Raw genomic sequence first — 21,312 nt, 5'->3', positions numbered from 1 at the left:
CTCTTCCTCACTTTTTCATTTTCAGAATGTGTTGTCATTTTTCTTTTTTCAAGTAAACAAAGTGCCTAGAACATCTTGTTTGATTCTCAATCCTCTCTCCCATCTCTGTGCTTCTGAACAGAGAAATCAGGTCAGATCTTGGTATCTCACATGCCAAAAAGAAAATCCTATTTAGTGCAAGTTAATGACTCAGCCTTCCCAACCTATGAATTTTCTTTCATTTCATTTGCTCCATTGTTTCATCCATTTTCAACCGGTTTCATTTCCTGCTGGATCATTGACTGACTTTGTAACAGATTCTCTTTCCATTGTGAACTTGCAAGGCAAATCCACATGATGTTTTTGAGCACAGCGATGGTATGTTCACCACAAAGGCAAGTGTTTTATTGCGGATCTAGTAGTAATCCCTTTCATGCCCAGGTCAAATAAAAATAATATGACCGTGCAAAATAATTATTATTTCCGAGCTTTTCATAAAGACCTTTGCTCAGATACATACCACCCTCAGTCTGTCTGCAGAACTAACAGCCGTTAAATCAAAGCATCTTCCATTGTAAAGCCTGCTAATTATAGCTGCCTCTAACTGTTGCTCTATGCTGTTGTATATTGAACAATTATATTATTAATGTAAGTGTTTTGACACAGAGTAAGTGGGGTCTGTAAGGAAGCATCAACACCAGATCTCCCTTTCAGCATTCCCCCTCCTTCCCACTTCACCTCATTTCTGTCTGATTTTCCTCCTGGACCATTTGACACAGGGGTCATATGATGGCCAGGCTATTTAAAGCAAACATAATTGCTTATTTCTCAGAATGGTGGGAAACAGGAGGAGGGGCTGTCTATGAAGATGGGAATGGATTTATGAGGCATAGAGATACGCAGAATATTGAAGAATCCAGAGTAGGGTGTGTGACAAACTGACAATATCCTGCAACATCCTGGACAAACCTTATGGAATTAAGCTAGACTGTATAGAATTAAGTAAAACTTTACTGAATTAGATTTAATACCTTTGTGGTCCAGTGTATTAAAAATGCAATTGTGTATGTGTTATTGTAGAATTGTATGTACTCCTTTAGAAGGAGGAGGGTGCTAATGTAATTCATTTGGTTATCAGCTCTCTCAAAGGTACCCCCTGGAGAGGTTTGCATGTAGGAGTTCAAACTAGATTCACCAGGGACCAACAGACAAAGAAAGGATTTTTGGATAAATAGCCTGGTTTTTAAACAGGCTCAGGACCTTCTTCCTGAACCAGCAAGTGAACAGGATCCCTGGTCCATGGAGGGTCCCAGTCCTTAAGGAAGTATTGGAAGGATTGGGCCTATCTAGGACACATAAGACTGGATGCTGGTTCTGAGCTGAAGCTCTCATGGACTTGAAATAATAAGGAAACCCCTTGGGCGGTGTTTTGAAGGACTGCTCTTGCCAGGTCCCGGGTTAGGGTTGAGGTGATCTCTAGTAAGCTTATTTGCATGCATGTAGTTTCTTTCATTGTTTTTTAATACGTTTTCTCTGTAGCACTTTTACCTGAAGAATAAAACAGGGTTGCGTAAAATGATCAGTGTGGTACCGCTGTGGGCAATCACACTGTACTGTTTCTGAAGAGAAAGAAGGCAGGACTGCTTGCGCAGCCTGTCTCTGCTGGGAATAAAACAGTGAAAGGAAGGGAACTGTTCAGCTTTGGGAGAGGAGGAGAGAGATGTGTGTCTCCACCAAAGAGAGGTGATGGGTAGGAAGCTGCAAGCCTGAGCATGGGTGCACATGCTGTACCCTAGAGGGGAATACCAGTGCATTGGTTCTGACAGGGAGTAGCAAATGAAGGAAATGGCCTGGGGAACAGAGTACAAGTGTCATCTGGAGGCCCAATCTTATGATTGTCCCAGTCGAGGGGCTCCAGGTCAGGTGTTCCCGTGAGGATGGGAAGAAGCCCCCAGTCAATTCCTGCATTACCAGGGGGAGACCACAGCCAAGACCCTTGTGGAGAAAGGATTAATGAATTGTTAACTTATGAAGGGAAGCACCTGGTTATCCAGAGTAGGCAAAGAAGCTTGAATTGAGCCATGTATCCAGAGAGCATAAAATTATTTTACCCTGGGAGGGAAGAAGCAGCAGGGGTGCAGCCTTAAGTCCAGGGACAAAGGAAGTCTTTTCTCTGGTTTGGACTTTTATTTGGTTTGGGAAGGGAAGACTTGATAGATTGGAAGGCCAAACTACTTTACTAGAAGGGACACTAAAGGTGAATTGCCCTACTGACCGAGCAAGGCTTACTGTAGGAGTAAAACCCCAAAGAGGCAACAGTGGGGGAAAATTGAGACACTGATGTCAGAGATAAGTACATGCTACAGGCATGACACTGTATGGGCCGTACACTCATATTAATATTTATGTTTTCATACACACACACAAATTGCCTAGTTAAATAAACAAAGCTGAGGGACTATCCTGGAACTAGGTAACTTTGGGATGCAGAAAATCCAGATGACGTGTGACCAGTAATTGGTATTATTTTCAGAGCAGCAATTAGTATAAGAATTTTCCTACACTAAAAAGATTTATACAGCACCTCTTTACTCTATAATAGTTAGAAGTGGGGTTCTGAAAAGTCACAATCATAAAATTGCAAATGATGAGTTACACCTAAGAAATGACTGTGTCAGAGACACTATGCTTTGAACTGTGAGGAAAATAAGGTACATGACATATGGATGCCTAATAACATCTCAGAGAAGTCACATTCACAGTCATAGTCAGCAGATTAACATTTTAACAAGAAGCTGTTCCCACCGGAATTGCCTCTTTCAGATGACTGAGAAAACACTTCAAACTGTGCTGAGGAACAAGAAAACTAGGAGTAGAAAACTCTGTTAGAGTCTTTAATACCAAAGAGTCCATTGAACTTTGTTTGGCAGTAGTGCTCATCTCATGCACAGGAAAGATACTCTGGGAGGTTTTTTCCCCCTGCCAGCAAAACTGCAAAACTCATAGAGGAGTGTCCTTAATTAGGCATGAGCCTTTCATTGAACCTTATCTTTGTGTAATCCATTGCTTGATGTATGTTATACATCCCTCTCTGTGCCTAATCCACAGAGGATGTGAATCTGCTACAGCTCCCAGCTAATAGGAGCTAGTTGTTTAGCATTTTATGCTCCTAGCTCTATTCCTGGTGACGTCCAAGAGGCATTGCACTTCTGTCATAATGAGTGGTCTTTGCATATACCTCACTGTGTAGCCTGCTGGAAGTCTGTTGTCACTGTATAAGAACATGGAAGGAGTCACACTTCATAGTGGAGCTGTATCAGGGACCACAGGGTCTTGAACATTAGTCTACAGTGTTCTTAGAAGCTAGTAATGTCTGACTTGCTACCGGGTAACCTATTCCAATGCTAAGAGTTACCAGAACTGGAAGCTCAGCTCTGACAGAGGATGCCAGTCCTGAGATCTGATTGGCAGAACTCTGGGGGTCCTGGTTGGTTCCCTGCTTCTATTTAACCCAAGCACAAGAACAGAAATTTGTCCATGCAAATAGGTTTCCCTGATTAGGACTACCTGCCTGCCTCTGACCTGCCGGTAACCTGTCCCTGCCTGCCTCCTGACCCCGGCTTCCCCTCTGTCCCATCTTGGACTCTGAGCTCCTGGTATCTGAGACAGCCTGGTTCCCAACTCCTGTTTTGACCGCTAGGTCAGACCTCCCACATTCCGGTTGTGAAGAACTCTTACAGAATGTGAGGATTTTGACACACTAGGGCCTTCCTGACCATTAACTCTAATGAGCATGGTCAGTGGCCAGAAACTTTCAGTCAGAATTTTTTCTTCTTACAGTAATCTACATGCCTAAGGAGAGCCCTCCATAGGATAGGCAAAATAATGGGGAAAATAAAGAACTGCAAATCCCAACAACATGCAGTCTAAGATATCAGGGTAATAAATGCATTTCTACAGTAGAAATTTCAACATAAAAAACTGGTTTTTGATGTCAGTCAGCATCTTTTACAATAGCTATCGTGATTTTTAGTCTAGAGGGGAAAATAAGAGGAAGGGGGCAGTTTTGTTGTTGAATCACTTCATCACGCTCTGAATTCATATAATATTCAAAATACAGGTCATATTTCTTTCCCTCAGGGCTAAACGTAATAGTCCTAGAGCCAGAAATACTAAAGAAGGTAAATATTTATGTCAGTATTTGTATCATATTTGGTGTACTCTTTTCCGTATAGACTAGGTTCTTATTGAATCTAGGATTGTTTGTCCATTGGGATTGAGAGTGAGAAAGAATTTATTATAAAGTCTCTCTCATGTGCTAATCAAATACTTTGTAATTTAATATTTGATCAAATATCCTTTCATTTATTTGAACGCTGACTGTAATGCAACAATAAAGGCATTCATCTAATATTCTTATAGCTTGAGAATTTTGACTCCTTAGTTCTTTAATAAATGACTTTAGGAAACACTAACAGACTGCACAGGGGAGATACCTTCATCAAAACTGGAGTGGGAAATGTGGAACAAATTTAAAATAATATGTTTTTTCATAATGGGGGAATAGTGATCCTTACTCCGGGTCCTTAACAACTAGACTTTACAGTTACTCTAAAAGGCTGCTAAGAGAAGCGAGAAGCCATGTGAAAATGTGATTCATTCATTTGGAAATTGAAAGTGAGCAGAGTGATGTGTGAAAGCTAATATTTTTACATTTTGAGAGAGAATTTTGATCCTTTAACATAACATTTATAATAATGCCAGACTGCTGCTGAGAAGAGAGACTATTTAAAAATAAGGCAAAATTCCTTCATCTCAAAATTGAAAAGAAGCAGAACATTTTTAGGAGAGCAATGTTTGACTTTCAAGCAGCCAGAATAAATAGAAAGTCTTTTATATTGAAGATTTGTGAGTCTCTTCATCCTGAGCTTTAAAAATATAAAATATTCTTTTAAATCTCAGTTCACTTTCTTTCTATTTTTATCCAAATGGATTCTGTGCTCTCACTTCAAGAGCTCTAATCAAATTGTAAAAAATATTGATCTTTGAGAAATTGTTCTACCATTCATTTGAGCTTTTAAAGAAAACATTTATTTTTAAAATCTTTGTTTGCCTAGATTTTGCCATACATTATTGTTTAGCACCAGTTATAACATGCTACTTAATACAAGCATGTTTTCTGTCCACTTCCAGACAGAGTGGCATGATGTGAAATTCCTGCTTTTTGGAAAAAATGATTGAGCAGAAATGTTCACAAAATGAGAATCCCTGACTCACAGAGATGAAGCTTGGTGTGACACATGGATGGTCCCAGAACATCCACAGGGACTACTTGTTACCAGCCTATTTTCCTCTTCTCACCTACTTTTTTGTTTAGTACTTGATAAAAGGGCAGGTTGACCTTGGTGACCAGGCTGGTCTTCTAATGACCTTAGGATGGTTAGAACTGGGGGGTAGCAGCATGCTCATGCACAGATGGATTCAGATAGCTTATGCTCATGCTTGCAGCTGTTAACAGAGAGCTACCAGTGGGAGCAAAGACTATGCTTGAGAGCTGACTACAGGAAAAACTGACTGTGTTTCAATTCTGATTGTTGCTGAACACCTGGTTCCTTCTTACGTACATGACTACTACCAACCCAGTGCCACACAGATGAAGGAATCCAAATCTTGACAACCAGCATCCCCAGCACACACCACCTGTCACATCTTCTCTCCCTAAGGTGCTGGAATAAAGAGTTCCAGGACAGGCTGTAAAAGACATCTATAAAAATAACTTGCCCCTATTAAGCAAGAGAGAAGTGAAGAAAACTGATCTTGTAATCCTTAGTGAACTAAAATTCCTTTTAACTTTAGCAGGACTTTTACCTGACAGAAGAATGAGGGTTTGGGCCCAAAGTTTCAGTGTGAGGAATGGATTCCCTTCCTCCATCCTCAATTCTACTACTAGATCTTGTATTTATTTTATTTCTTTATGTTTTTAAAGTAATGCAGCTGCAGGAAGTTTCTCCCTTCTACCAGCCATGAAGCACTGGTACCATCTGTTCCCCTATGACTGAACACAAGGCCTAAAACTTTTTATACAGCAGTGTCAAACAGTAATTGTAAAGTTATTAGCAATTCTTAGTCTTCTATTTTGCAGTAATATATAAGCTATGTCTTACAAAAGGCACTGTGAGATTTCACAGCCCTCGGATTAACTGTACAATAAAGTATTTCTACCCAGGACAACTGAAAATAAAATAATAAATCCTATACTTGAGAAGCTAGTGAAGCATTGGGTTAGCTTGTGTCTCTAGCATACAGCCTATAGTGAGAGTCCCAGGGTCTGCAATTCTAGACTTACTCCAGGGGCATACTAATCTGTTCTTGTGTCCATCTGCAAGAAGTCGGGGTTAGGTGGAGTTTAGGTTCCACTCATTCCATTCTCTTCCTGCCTCCACATCACTCTGTTCCAAACAAGGGGTAAATGGTTGTGCAGCACCCTCTTGCTCCTCTCTGCAGGCATTTCGCCCAGGTGACAATCTAGCCCACTGTGCTGAATGGTGGACTGGTTGACTTTACAAAATTGGCCTATTTTATACATTTTGCATAATGCATCTATATTTAGCATGCACTGTAAGAAAGGTAAAGACTATATTTTCCAATTTGAAATGATCTTTTGAGGGTGAGAGAGCCTTTTTTTTTTTTTTTAACTTGGGACAGTAATTGTTGCTGTTAATCATCCTCTTTCCATGTGCCTGGCCATTCCACATATCATTTTTCTTCATTATATTACTATTATAAAGTAACTTTTTTTCTTCTCTGGTTTCCTAATAATGGTCTTAAAAAATATCTTGGTGGAGTCTGAAGTTCTACCTTCCCCCCAAATGTTAAATGCAATACGTGCTATCTCTATGATTTCTTTTTTTAGTAACTATCTTAGCCTATTAAAGCAAAGTTTCCTTGATACATACAAGCCCAAGATTTCTGAGTGTTGCTAAATGAAAAAGCTTGAGTAGAAGCTGAACCCTGTGGCCCAAGAGGTTTCAAATGCAGGGGTTAGGGCTTGGATTGGTGAAATTATTTGTGTGTGTTAAACATTGCACAAAGGGAGGGACACATGGACATCCAGAAAACCACGCAGACAGTAACAGATGTGCTTGTAGTGTGACCCCTAGAGAAGGCTCAGAGAGAGCTTTTGGGGGCACAGAGCGCTGGCTGGAAAGGCAGGTTTGGAACAGTGAGCAAAGAAGCTGTCTCCTGCTGTTTGATTCCTACTGTGTTTAGAGAAACAGGACTTTATGTATAATCTTTGTAAATAAACAAGATTGCCTCAAATCTCTCACTATTTCTTCTAACTGGAACAAGCCACAACATGCTAAATTTGGCTACAACTTACTTGTTATCAAGTTCATCAGTTAAACTGTTAAGTAGAGGAGATCATTAAAATAACAGCATCAGGGTTGTTGATACTGTGATCATAATACAGTTCCCATTGAAACGAGTGCAAGGCAGTTGCATCAGATTCTGTAGTTGATGATGATGATGGTAATGATGGACAATAATAACTAAGTTGTTGCAGTTGACATATTTACAGTTACAGACTCAATTAAACTATCTTCGAGATAAACTGCAAACATTGTGGTATCTTTATCTACTGACATGGGCAGAACTGTAAAAATCTGAATGACAAACTTGATTGCACGTTCTTTGTAAGTTTTATATTCATATAGTGCCTAGCACAAGGGGTCCTAGTCCAGGCCTTGAGTTCCTAGGTACTATGATAATACAAACAATTGATGATGATGATGATGAGCATTAAAGCCAAATCCTGTATTTCATCTCTGGAACTCCCATTGAAGGTAGTGGGAATTCTGCATGCAGCCTGCTTGCAGGACAAGCCTTAATCTAACAAGATAGGTCAATGGATATTGAAAGAACCATGTTTATCAGTTCTGGAACATCCCCATTTAGCTTTGTTATGTTAATGGGTACTGAGTCAGATTCCACTACATTTCTTTTGCTAATTTATCAAATTAATTCAAATATACAAATACAACTGTCAGCAATGTGCTCTGTGCCACAGAAATGTAATAAGATGCGGGACCCTGCACTCTAGTTCAGAGGAATTATAAGGAATGGATTAAATAAATCATCATTTATTGTGAATTAGTTTTTAAAGCTAATGGAACTTGCTGGAGTCACTCCCCAATTTGCAAGGCCTAGCCCTGAGATTATCTCTCCAAGGCAGAGACCTTGTCTATATTTTAATATGAAACACCATGCCCACCAATGACACTGTAGAAATCTTAACTAGTAGTAAATCTCTGTGGAGTGAAAGAAGCTGTGTGTTTCCAGCTATTTATCAAGGCTCATTATACAAGATGATGGTCTCACCATGATGCCGGGCAAAATACTATCATTATTATATTTCATGTATATAGTGCCTAGATGTAAACCCACACAAAACTACCAAGTAGTTTCTCCTTTTTTTCCTTGTTGATGATTCTTGTTGTAAATACCATCTGCCAGGCTCTTAACATGTTTTTCCTTACCCTACTTGTCATGCACAGTTTGCACCTATCTAGTCCCCATAGAGGGCTATAATATTTAAACTACATACGCTATCACTAAGGCTTAAATTCACTTCTATTTAGGAGGATCAGTGTAAGGTCTATTCACTGCTTAAGTCCCACTTTAGCCATATTTTGACTGCCTAAGTGGAACCTAAATTGAGCAGTGGCTTTTGTGCTGGCACTCTGCACATGGATGAATTTCAACTTCTGTGCTTGCTTAATACAATTTTTATTTATCTGAATATTTCAGAACTCTGGGGAGTCTGAACCTAGGACTTTAGATTGTGGTAGACAGAGCAGATGGTGCTGTCTTTTCTTGAAAGATTTTCCTCCAAGGAGAAAAGAATCTTGGGTAGAATTTGGACTTATTACATAGAATGAAGATGTGGGGCTTCTCTGCACAACTGCATAACTGCTTACTGCAGCAGTTCTGCAGAAAAGGACCTAGGGGTTACAGTGGACGAGGAGCTGGAAATGAGTCAACAGTGTGCCCTTGTTGCCAAGAAGGTTAATGGCATATTGGGCTGCATTAGTAGGAGCATTACCAGCAGACCGAGGGAAGTGATTATTCCCCTCTACTCGACACTGATGAGGCCACATCTGGAGCACTGCATCCAGTTTTGGGCCCCACACCTCAGAAAGGATGTGGACAAATTGGAGAGAACCCGGCTGAGGTGAACAAAATGATGAAGGGGCTGGGGCGCATGACTTATGAGGAGAGACTTATTTAGTCTGCAGAAAAGAAGACTGAAGGGGGATTTGATAGCAGCTTTCAACTACCTGAAGAGGACGGAGCTAGTCAGTGGTGGTAGATGACAGAACAAGGAGAAAAGGTCTTAAGTTACAGTGGGCAAGGACTAGGCTGGATATTAGGAAAAACTATTTCACTAGGAGGGTGGTGAAGCACTGGAATGGGTTACTCGGGGAGGTAGTGGAATCTCCATCCTTAGAGGTTTTTAAGGCCTGGCTTGACAAAGCCCTGGCTGGGATGATTTAGTTGGTGTTGGCCCTGTTTGAGCAGGGGGTTGGACTAGTTGACCGCCTGAGGTCTCTTCCAACCCTAATCTTCTATGATTCTTTGAAATGTACTGACTTTGAATCCCAATGATAATGAAGAAAGATGCTGGTTACTATTTACATATTTCCGGAAAGATAAAATATTGGCATATTTCAGAAAACAATTATGTCATCTTAAGAACAAGAAGAAGACAAGTGCAATATAATAAAGACATAAGAACTGAATTCAAAATCTCCTATTAATTTGAAGAATAATTAAATCAAAGCTCTGTTATGTACTTTGGTAATTGGAGTAATAGTCTATAAAATATAGAACTAAGAAGAAGACAAATGCATCTCAGTGTGTTGAGCAAAGAAGAGTGAAACTCAGTGGCTCTAATCATGTAAGTAAAGATACTTGCAAGCATATGTTCCTGTAGGACTTGGCCCTACAGTGTGATTTATGGAAGGATTAATGTGACATACAGAAGTGGGATTTGCTTTCTGCTGTATTTTCCTGTGAGACACGTGATATTTTCCAACCTCTTATTTCCTCTCCCATTTTATTTTCCATTGTATAGAAACCAACTCCTTTTCCAGTAGAAATATTTCTTCCAGAATGCTAATGTAAAATGATCTTTGATCACTGTTTTTTTCCTTTTCTGTAAAATTTCTTGCAAGCTCACCATACAGTAGAACTTTGATTTAGGACCACCTGTCTTATAAGCAACCGTTATACAAACCATTTTTCCAGATGGAAGGGGGAAAAAATAACAAAAGCAATATTGATGAGAACAAATTGACATCTCCTTACATCTCAATGTGTTCAGTGCATTGAAAATCACTTTGAAATGGTTTGAAGGACAAGAAAGAAGTGATGCAGTGCAGCATACTGCAACTTATGTATCATACCTGCTGTCATTTTGAGATGTTCAATTGTATGAACTCCTGAATCCCCAATTGTAAAATAGGATCCCACTGCATTTTATTTCACTCCATCAAAAACAATTGAAAACATATTTTTGAAAAAAATATTTAAAATGTACTTTTTTTTTTTACAAGAATGATATTCTGACAAAAATTTGCAGATGGGCTCTAGCAGCAAACGTCAAACTCTGATTCTGAACACTTCCACATTTTTGAGTCCTGGGTACTTGTATTTTCAAAGGGCTATAAAGGACTCAACTCCTACTGAATTTCAAGTGGAAACAGGAATCTCATAGTTCCTTAAGTTTCTTTTGAAAATCTCAGCCTCAGTCAGTTGGAAAAAAATGCCCTATACTGAGATCTTCAGTGGGGCTTAAATGATGCATAGACTTTGTGCTGGTTCTCTGTACGCAGTGAATGTCACCTCATGTGGGCAGTTACTCATGTGTATAAGTGGATATTTAGGAGCAGGGGATGCACTTGTAAATATTATTCTAAATTACTAATTAGAAGTAAACTTTATAAGTATTGTTCCTGGAAAATACCCTACTATGAATTTACAGATAATGAAAAAAGAGAAGTTTGCATGAATAACCCATGAATAATGTCTCAACATTGCTTTTACAATGAGTTATAATAATTCTCTTTTTAAAAAAACGAATCTTCTTTTTTAACTGATTGATAATTATCAGGACAGTGTGTGATGTCTATTATGAATTGCACTAAAACTGAACTGAACCTGATAAATCTGGCTTTGTTATTGTAGTCCTGAGTAAGAGCTACAGAATTAGTTTTTATAATTTGCCATTACCCAGTGTATGTTGGCAGATATTTAGCAGAATGCATATCTTATAAAATAATTTATTGTGAGTTAATATATCTTTAGGCATTTTAAAACCCATGATGATTCAATGCTCACACTTGTCTCACTGATTTGTCCTTACATTACCCCCATTGAAAAGCATACATCTTTCAGGAAAAAATAAACAGCACTGTAAATTTCTGTAAAGAGAGAAGAATTGAGATTACACAAATACAAAATACAGCTGACAGTTTTGTTGTGCAAAGAAAAACATACATATTTGAAGCTACTTGTCTTCAATAAATAAAAACGCTGATTTATTTTAGATGAAGAAACTCCATTTGGACTTTTATGGTTACCTCAACCTATCTTTGTAAATTAATGGTTTTAGGTTTGTTTTCTAATGCATTACCTTCTGATACTGACTAGTGAAAAGAAACATCTTTCAGGGGAACTAATTTTAAAATTTGATGACAAATCAGATATGGGGGAAGAAATGAGCTCATTTTGCTTAACATGTAAGCAAGCACTTCAACGAGGTTTTCAAACTTTGCATATGTGTGGCAAAGCAATCTTAAAGTTAAAGCAGAAATTATTGTTTACTGCATCCTGCCTCTGGTCCTCAGGCTTTACTCTGGCCCTAACATAAGCTAGAGTTTCCAAGGGCTCTTCTAATCTGTGATGACTAATAATGGTTCCTGGTGGAGGGCACATCAGTCAAGAACAGCCAGAGTGTACAGTAGTCCTCCAGCCACAACCCATGCCCTTTCATGTCCCCTGGCATCTCCTGTGCACCAGGTCCAGGACAGAGGAAGCACAGGAGGTGGCTATACCAGATCTACTTCAGCTTAGAACTTTTCCCATGCCAGGGGAATTTCCAGGTGGCAAGATGCAGCTAGTGTCCAGGCCCTTTGCATTGCCACTGTGGATCAGAGAACCTACCAAAGACCAGCACATTAGGCCAACGAACTTCCATGTAAGCTGTGGAAATATAGCATCAGATCTGTGTGACTGCTGATTTGTACCAGTCTCTTTTATAGCAATCATGAAATATATCACTTGCCAACAATTTAACAGGACAAAATATCTTAGTTCAATCGTCAGACAAAACAGACACAATTCACAGCACAATTCACTGCTGGAGGTGAACGCTATATCATTATGAGCTATCTCCTTAACCGCTGGGAAAATAATTCCCAGATGGAAACAATCTGGTATGATGTTCCTGAATTCTTACTGCAGCCTGTCTTTGTCTCGTTATTGTTAATGTTTCTCTGTTTCAGAAAATCTCGTCTTAGGTATATTTTTGAATCTTTGCTATAAGCAGCTCGGTAAATAAGTTCCAGAAAACACATCCGTCTTGACATGAAATCCTGGCCCCATTGAAGTCAATGGGAGTTTTGCTATTGACTTCCATAGAGCCTAGGATTTTACCAATGCATTGTGGAAAATAAGATAGAGGCTTCCATCCTTTCTTTGGGGAAGGCTTCCTTACTCTGCCTTTATTTCTGTCAATATGCAAAAACATTGGTCAGGAAAAAAAATTCTCTGCATTTTGACTAATTGTAGCATTGGGTATTGTAACATCTTGTGCACATTGCCATTTGGTCTTTTTTTCTTTTTTTTTTTTAAATTTGGAAACTCGTTTCTATTGATTCATAACTATAAATAAAAATTCTCTGTGAGCTGAAAGCTGGTGATTCTGTGACCCCCGCAAAAGAGCCAGTGACGCTATTAACTTTCCTGGATGCCTGTGAGATTCACTCCATGTATTCAATGCCTGTACCAGGAATGAAAGGCAGCTTGGTTCATTTGATAGAGCACTGGATTCAAACTTGGGATACTTAAGTTCTATTCCTGGCACCACTATTGTCTGATGTTGAGCAAATCACTTTGCCTCTGTTTCCTTTTTCTACCCTCTGTCCATCTTTATTTAGATTATAATCTTTTCAAGGCACTGACTATCTTGTCCTATGTGTATATACAGAAGCTAGCATAATGGGGCCTCTGAGTGGCATCACAATACAAACTCTTGAGTAGGTGAGTAGGTTTACCAACAATGATATCCCATTCACTATGATAGAATTATTTACATGCATAAAGGTTGGCACTCCAAAGAGCTCTTAACAGAAACTAGAACCTCACAAATGCTGGGCCGTTTAGGAGCAATAAAACAGATGGTAGGGGAGGAGCGGTGGATGGAAGACATTGTAAGGGGAACCCTAATGAATATATATAATAAGCAGAAATATATATATATGGGCTGTCAAGCGATTAAAAACATTGATCGCAATAAATCACACTCTTAATAATATAATACCATTTATTTAAATATTTTGGATGTTTTCTACATTTTCAAATATATTGATTTCAGTTATAACAGAGAAAACAAAGTGTCCAGTGCTCACTTTATTTTTATTTTTGATTACAAATATTTGCACTGTAAAAAAACAAAAGAAATAGTATTTTTCAATTCACCTCATACAAGTACTCTACTGCAATCTCTTTATCATGAAATTTGAACTTACAAATGTAGACTTATGTACAAAAAATATCTGCATTCAAAAATAAAACACTGTAAAACTTTAGCGCCTAAAAGTCCACTCAGTCCTACTTCAGCCAATTGCTCAGAAAAAACAAGTTTGTTTACATTTGCAGGAGATAATGCTGCCCACTTCTTATTCACAATGTCACCTGAAAGTGAGAACAGGTGTTTTCATGGCATCTTGTACCGGCATTGCAAGATATTTACATAAAGATTCATATGTCCCTTCATGCTTCAACCACCATATGTCCATGCTGATAATGGGTTCTGCTCAATAACAATCCGAAGAGTGTGGACTGATGAATGTTCATTTTCATCAGCTGAGTCTGATGCCACCAGCAGAAGGTCGATTTTCTTTTTTGGTGAATCTGGTTCTGTAGTTTCCGCAATGGAGTGTTGCTCTTTTAAAACTTCTGAAAGCTTGCGTCACACCTCATTCCTCTCAGATTTTGGAAGGCACTTCAGATTCTTAAACCTTGGGTCAAGTGCTGTAGCTATCTATAGAAATCTCACATTGGTACCTTCTTTGCATTTTGTCAAATATGCAGCGAAAGTGTTCTTAAAATGAACATGTGCTGAGTCATCATCCGAGACTGCTATAACATGAAATATACGACAGAATGCAGGTAAAATAGCTGGAGACATACAATTCTCCCTGAAGGAGTTCAGTCACAAATGTAATTAATGCATTATTTTTTTAATGAGCGTCATCAGCATGGAAGCATGTCCTCTGGAATGGTGGCCAAAGCATGAAAGGGCATATGAACATTTAGCATATCTGTCACGTAAATAGCTTGCAGTGCCAGCTACAAAAGTCCCATGCAAATGCCTGTTCACACTTTCTGGTAAATAAGAAGTGGGCAGCAGTATCTGCCATAAATATAAATGAACTTGTTTGTCTTAGCAGTTGGCTGAATGAGAAGTAGGACTGAGTGGACTTGCAGGCTCTAAAGTTTTGCATTCTTTTGTTTTTGAGTGCAGTTATGTAACAAAAAAATCTACATTTGCAAATTGCACTTTCACTATAAAGAGATTGCACTTCAGTACTTGTATGAGGTGAATTGAAAAATACTGTTTCTTTTCCTTATTATTTTTACAGTGCAAATACTTGTAATAAAAAAGTAATACTATAAAGTGAGCAGTTTGCACTTTGTATTTTGTGTTGTAATTGAAATCAATATATTTGAAAATGTAGAAAAACATCCACAATATTTCATAAATTTCAATTCATATTTTATTGTTTAACAATGCGATTAAAACTGCAATGAATTACAATTGATTTTTTTGAGTTAATCACGTGAGTTAACTGTGATTAATCGACAGCCATATTTATGTATCTGTTAAGTCATATGTAAAATCCTACTCACCAAGAACGTTTACTATCTATTAGATAAGATAATGAAAGTCCATTTCAAATGTGCTGAAAGCAGTCGTGGGCAGACTTTCAAAATCTGATGGTTTATTACCACTTGGATAAGAATCCAAATATGGAAGTTTGTTCCAGAATTTATCAAACCATCTTTAAGTCAAAATCTAGAAGGATGTGATCTAAAATGCAGATGTACCATATGTTGTTATTAATTTACTGAACTCTGTCAATTTTTAAAAAGGTTTTGTATTGTTTTGCATTTTGAGAAAATATTCAGGTCATTTCTAATTTTATCAGATTTGAAAAACTCTAGGAGCTTGATCAAATTCTCACTGAAGTCAATGGAAAGACTACTGTAAACCTTAATGTGAGCTAGATTAGGGACTAATTTTAAATCCTATTGTGCTAACATGTTAATGTTTTTCAACTTAGTTATTCAACAAAAAATATTCCACATAACAAACTTACATATTTGCATAAATAAGCATTCTTACAGTATTACTCATAAAGTATCTAATCAGGCTTCCATTAAAATCAACGGAATTTTTACCATGGTCTTCAATAGGTGCAGGATCAGAATGGAAATCATCAGATAAAATTAGTAATATGAACTTGCTATTCTCACAAAAGTGAGAGAGAACAGACACAATTTACCTTCATACATTTCAGTCTTTTCTAAGTGAGGGCCCTAATACAACATATAGCTCTGTAGCATTAGCAAAGACCCTCTTTGTCATTCTAGAGACAATTAAAAAAGAGGACATCTTCCCTTTATACATATGTGGCTGGATGTATCTGCTCCAGGTTTGAAGAGCTTTTGAGAAATACAAAAGCTAAGAAGAATAGTTTCCACTAGCTCAGCTTACTAATTTCTGAAAGCAAGAGGAGCAGACTATTTTTGTGAAGTAAGCACAAGTGTTTTTTCTTATGCCGTGCACCCTTGGTGGAAGCACAGAAAAAATATAGCACCTTTGAAAAAATATTTGAAGTGGCTTTTAAAATATGTTTTCTTAGCTTGTCTTCTGACACTCCCCCTAGGATATCGAATTGAATGGTACTATGAGCAGTGTAAGAAATGGACATCTGAACAAACTTAGAAAAAGAAAAATCCCTCCTCAAAATCTTAAAAATCATTAAAAGGGTGAAAAGAGTGTATGGCACAGTGTTCAAATTAAGGATAGAATGAACAAGGGCTTTAGGAATAATAAATCAGTCTTCCCCTAAGTAAGTTACGAATGAAAGCTATTATAGTTGACACTTTTGGTCGCTAACTTTTATCACCTATAAAGATTTACTGAAATCTTTTAAAGAAGGTTAAACTTCAATATGATACATTATCATTAGCTCTTAAAAGGCTAGCCTTTTTTAGGTTTAATATTACAGGATTGTAAAAGTTTAGTTGTTTCATGCATTATTATTAACTGATATATGTAGTAAGTATTCTCTTTTCTATATTAGAGAATGTTGTATTCTTTCTGTGCATTCACAACATAATATGCTTAATTAGATCATGAACTCATGGATCCATAGATATTAATGCCAGAAGGGACACTTGTGTTCATCTAGACAGATCATTTACATAACTTAGGCCATAAGACTTCCCTGAATTAAGTCTTCTTTGAACTAGAGCATATATTTTAGGAAAACAGCCAAGCTTGATTTTAGTTGGTGATGGAGAATGCACTAAGAATCTTGCTTTCCATAGCCCCAATTTTTGTGTCATGCGCAAACTTAATCAGTGATGATTTTAGGTTTTCTTCCAGATAATGGATAAGAATGTTAAATAGGGTAGGCCCAAGAACTGATCCCTTCAGAACCCCACTGAAAACAAACCAGCTTGATAATGATTCCCCATTTACAGTTACAAGATCTACCAGTGAGCCAGCTTTTAATCCACATAAGTTTTGCAATGTTAATTTTATAAAATTCTAGTTTTTTAATCAAAATGTCATGTGGTACCAAGTGCCTTAGAAAAGTATATTTTGTCAACACTATTACCTCTATGAACCAAACTTGTAATCTCATAAAAAAAATATCAAGCTAGCTTGACAGGATCTATTTTCTATAAAGCCAGGTTGATTTACTTAATTACATCATCCTCCTTTAATTCTTTATATCAGGGATTGGCAACCTTTGGCACATGGCCCAACAGGGAAATCTGCTGACAGGCCAGGATACTTTGTTTACCTGCAGCATCCGCAGGTTCAGCCAATCGCAGCTCCCACTGGCCACAGTTTGCTGTTCTAGGCCAATGGGGGCTGTGAGAAGAAGTGGCCAGCACATCCCTCAGCCCATGCTGTTTCCTGCAGTTCCCACTGGCCTGGAGCGGCAAACTGTGGCCAGTGGAAGCTGCGATCAGCCAAACCTGCAGATGCTGCAGGTAAACAAACTGTCTCAGCCCACCAGCAAATTTCCCTGACAGGCTGAATGCCAAAGGTTGTCAATCCCTGCTTTATATAAATCTGCATTCTTGGGATATAGTATATCATTGTAGAAACTTCCTAGAAGTTAGATGCCTTTAAAAGACTATGGTGAATCAATAATATTGAAGAGTTTGTCTGCTTTCTAAACCTCAGTATATTTTTTCCTTCCCTCCCCTCTCCCCCGCACTTTTTATTATAGTGAAAATAGTCAAATCCCTGTTGTGGATTTTTTCCTGTTAGACATTTTTAGAATATATTCTAATTCTAAGTAACAAGATAACCAAGTAAATTGTTCTATTTTTGCATTCTTATCATTTAAAAAATGAGCCAGACTTCAGTTTTGTGTGAGAACCAGACTCATATTTGCTTAAAATATACTTCTATGGGATTTACTGTTAACTATTTTTTTACCAAGGACCAGATGCTTCCCCTACATGGGTTTTCCCATTAAGTGGTTCAAAAACTCAATGAGCTTCTACTTACAGAGATTTCTCTACATAATTACATGACTCCCTTCCCTGCAGATCTTAACAAAGATTCACTGTCCAAAAAGCAAGGCTCTCTTGACCTCCCAGCCTCCTCCCACCCCTTCCTTGAGTCCAATCCTCTTCCCCATACCCCAGAACAGATGTTCTGCTCTCAGCCATCCTCTCTTTGCTGAGTCTGAGGGCAATTTTGGTCCACATTTATTTTAGGGTTAACCTCATCTGCTGTCTGTATTTAAAAAAAAAAGTGATTATTGGGGTCTTCCTCCTGACACCTCTTGGCAATGTCTAAATGCTGCCTTTTATTTTTTAGCTATTATGCTAATTATGCCTGGATGGTACAGGAAGATCAGTTATTTTGCTCCATTATTTTTAGTGACAATTTTTAATTCCCTTCCTTTCCCCATCCCCCAAAGTCCCAATGACTTCATTGGGTGTACTGAATATGCAAGGCAGGATGAAACCCTTAGGGGCTCCAGTGGGACTCTTTCCCTCCCCCATACACCCTGACACAGGCTGACTGGTACACAAGTGTTGGCATGCCTGCCAAAGCAGATAGGTGGGGAAGGGCAGGAAATGGGTGGAGCCTTTGTTCCACCACCACTTCCCGCTCACTGGCCAGCCTGGCATGGAGCATGTTGCTTTTTGCTGCCGATATAGGCAAGAACTGAAGAATTGCAACTGGAAAACACAGTGCCCCATGGGCTATTGCTGGGTTGGTTCAGTTTACCTATCCCTGCCCCACACACACACGCTTGGACCTCTCCCAGCCACACCATGCAAAGCCTAGAGTCAACTTTTGGCCCTAAATCATTTAAGTTCAAAATCTGGCTGTATCAAAATGTGTAACTTCAAAGGAAGGGAGGAACAAAGCCGGAAAGATTTTGCACTGCTTATTGAAAATATCTCCAACATAGCTGCCAGAATATTTCCAGTACATATGTCCAGAAATGTCCCAAAGGATTATCCATCAATACAGGTGGGTGAGAAGAATTCCAGTCAAAGGTGTTATTGATTGTTATTACACAAACCAGCCTGAATCAAGACAGCATTTCTGTTTGCCTGTAACATTAATTGGCTCTGTTTGTGACAGGATAGCGGGAGATGGAAGTCAATGAAGCTCTGTAATATGTTTTCCTTTAAATGTACAGGAATGCTTGAGATAATTGACTTTGAGTCAGTTTATCAGAGTGGAGTTAAGACCTGTTCAGATTAACTAGAGCACCATTATCTGCTCTGGCAGTTTCTTTGTAGCAATAGTTTAAAACATATATTCATGTAAGTCACAGAACTCATTTGATTTACTTCATGCTTTCAGACATAAAGCATAGACTTTGCATTATCCCGGTTCTCTCACTAATTGGTCTAAAGAGTTATTATTTCCTTTACCACTCATAATAAAAGGCAGTCTTCTCCTGACCACCCTAATCAAAGCAAGACCTTACAGTGCAAACCAAGTAGAATTTGCTTCTAACTCCTTTGAAGACATCCCTTTTGTCCTTCACACAATCCAGCTCTCTGGTGCCACTGCTGTCCTCCAGCCCTGCACTAAATCAATCCTGACTCTCATCATTTCCAAGGTGAACATTTAGCGCTCACTAGAAGGCTGTTTTACATTGACATTTCCCTCTAACACATTCCAACCTGGTGTCATCTTTATTATTTGAACCAGAAATATTAAATCCTGGAATAAACAGCATGATGTGTAACATTTATGTGATGGAAAGAAATCTTGCATCAGGAAGCTTTACGTGTATTATTATTTTTTCTTAATTCCTTCCTTTTAGAGCTACAGTGTGTCATTCATTGCACCAGACATTTAGAACTTGGCAGATTGAGAGGAATGTTCCACAGGCTGCCACCATTCTTCTTGTCTTTAGTGAAAGCTACCTTCAGGCCTAGAGGTATTTAATAAACCTTTGCTGTATTTTTATGGCATGGATTGATTTTTGGTTTCCTGGCTCCCACACTTACCATTGACTCAAGTCCCTTCGTTTTTGGTTTTGATTATGTTTAAATTTCCCAGGAACTGATCAATGTTTATTACAAAAATTTAAAAAAGGATGAAAATTTTAAAAAGGCAAAAAAATTAACTTCATGGTTTTCTGTGTTAATAGTGGGGGATGGGAAGATAGAAAAAAAGCAACAAATAAGCATGTTGAAAATAAAAAGCAGTTTAATGCTGTGGTTTATTTCATGAACTGTATTTAACTGTGTAATACTGTGTTTTGACAAACACATATGCATGAGCATGCCCGTGTTTATTCTCCACTTCTTTAGCTCAAGTTGTAGCAACTTGGGCATTTAACTCTGGAGGTACCCAGTTTAATCTCTGGCGTTGGCAAAGATTGCAACTGCCACACCTGAAAGACCTGCTGTGTTAGGTTTTCTGTATACACACAGTAAGAGATGGTTCCTACCACTAAGAACTTGTGATCTAAAAAATCCCTGAGGTGTGGGTTTGAAAGACTGCTCCTGCCAGAATCCATGTTAAGATTGGGTAATCTTATTAGCATATATGTCGGGTTTTTTTACTGCTTCTAACGTTTTCTCTGTAATTCTTTTTACCCTAAGAATAAAGTAGGCTTGCATAGAAAGAATTGTGTGATAACTTATAACTGTTGACAATAACTTTGTTATCAGTCTCCACAGAGAAAACAAGCAAGTGTCCTTGAGCGACCTGTCTGTGCTGGGAAATAAAGTGAAGGCGGGGAACTGTGCCACCTGGGAATGCCTCAGTTAGAAGGGGGAGAGATGCATGAAAACCCAGAAAGGCAGTGGTTTTGGAAGCTGAGAATAGGTGCCCTTGCTGAACCACTATGGAGAAATACAGGTGCAGTTGCCCTGAACTGTCACACTTATGCCTTTACCTAGAACGGAATTCTCCAAATCTCTCACTCTTAGATCAGGCCCTAGGCTACAGTACCTTGTGTATCAAGAGCGGTTCTCCAGTGGGTCTGACAGGATTCAGCACTGAGGTTCTTCCATTCCCTTCTTGAGTCTGTGACCAGTGGTGAAATAGTGACCAAACAGCCTGTGAAGAACATTAGGATGTGTGCTGTGTTTGCATTGTTATGGGTGTGGTAGGTAAAATATGTGGGTGGGAGTGAGATAGTGGTTTGAAACCTAAGGACCTTTGAGGACCCACTGGTTTGCTAGGAGCCACCTTGGAATGTCTGTTCAAAAGTCTGCAGTTGGAGGATGCCATGTGGGGACTGGCGGACGCAG

This window comes from Gopherus flavomarginatus, chromosome 6 (assembly GCF_025201925.1).
Source record: "Gopherus flavomarginatus isolate rGopFla2 chromosome 6, rGopFla2.mat.asm, whole genome shotgun sequence".
NCBI lineage: Eukaryota > Metazoa > Chordata > Testudines > Testudinidae > Gopherus > Gopherus flavomarginatus.
Note: the sequence above shows the minus strand (reverse complement) of the source record.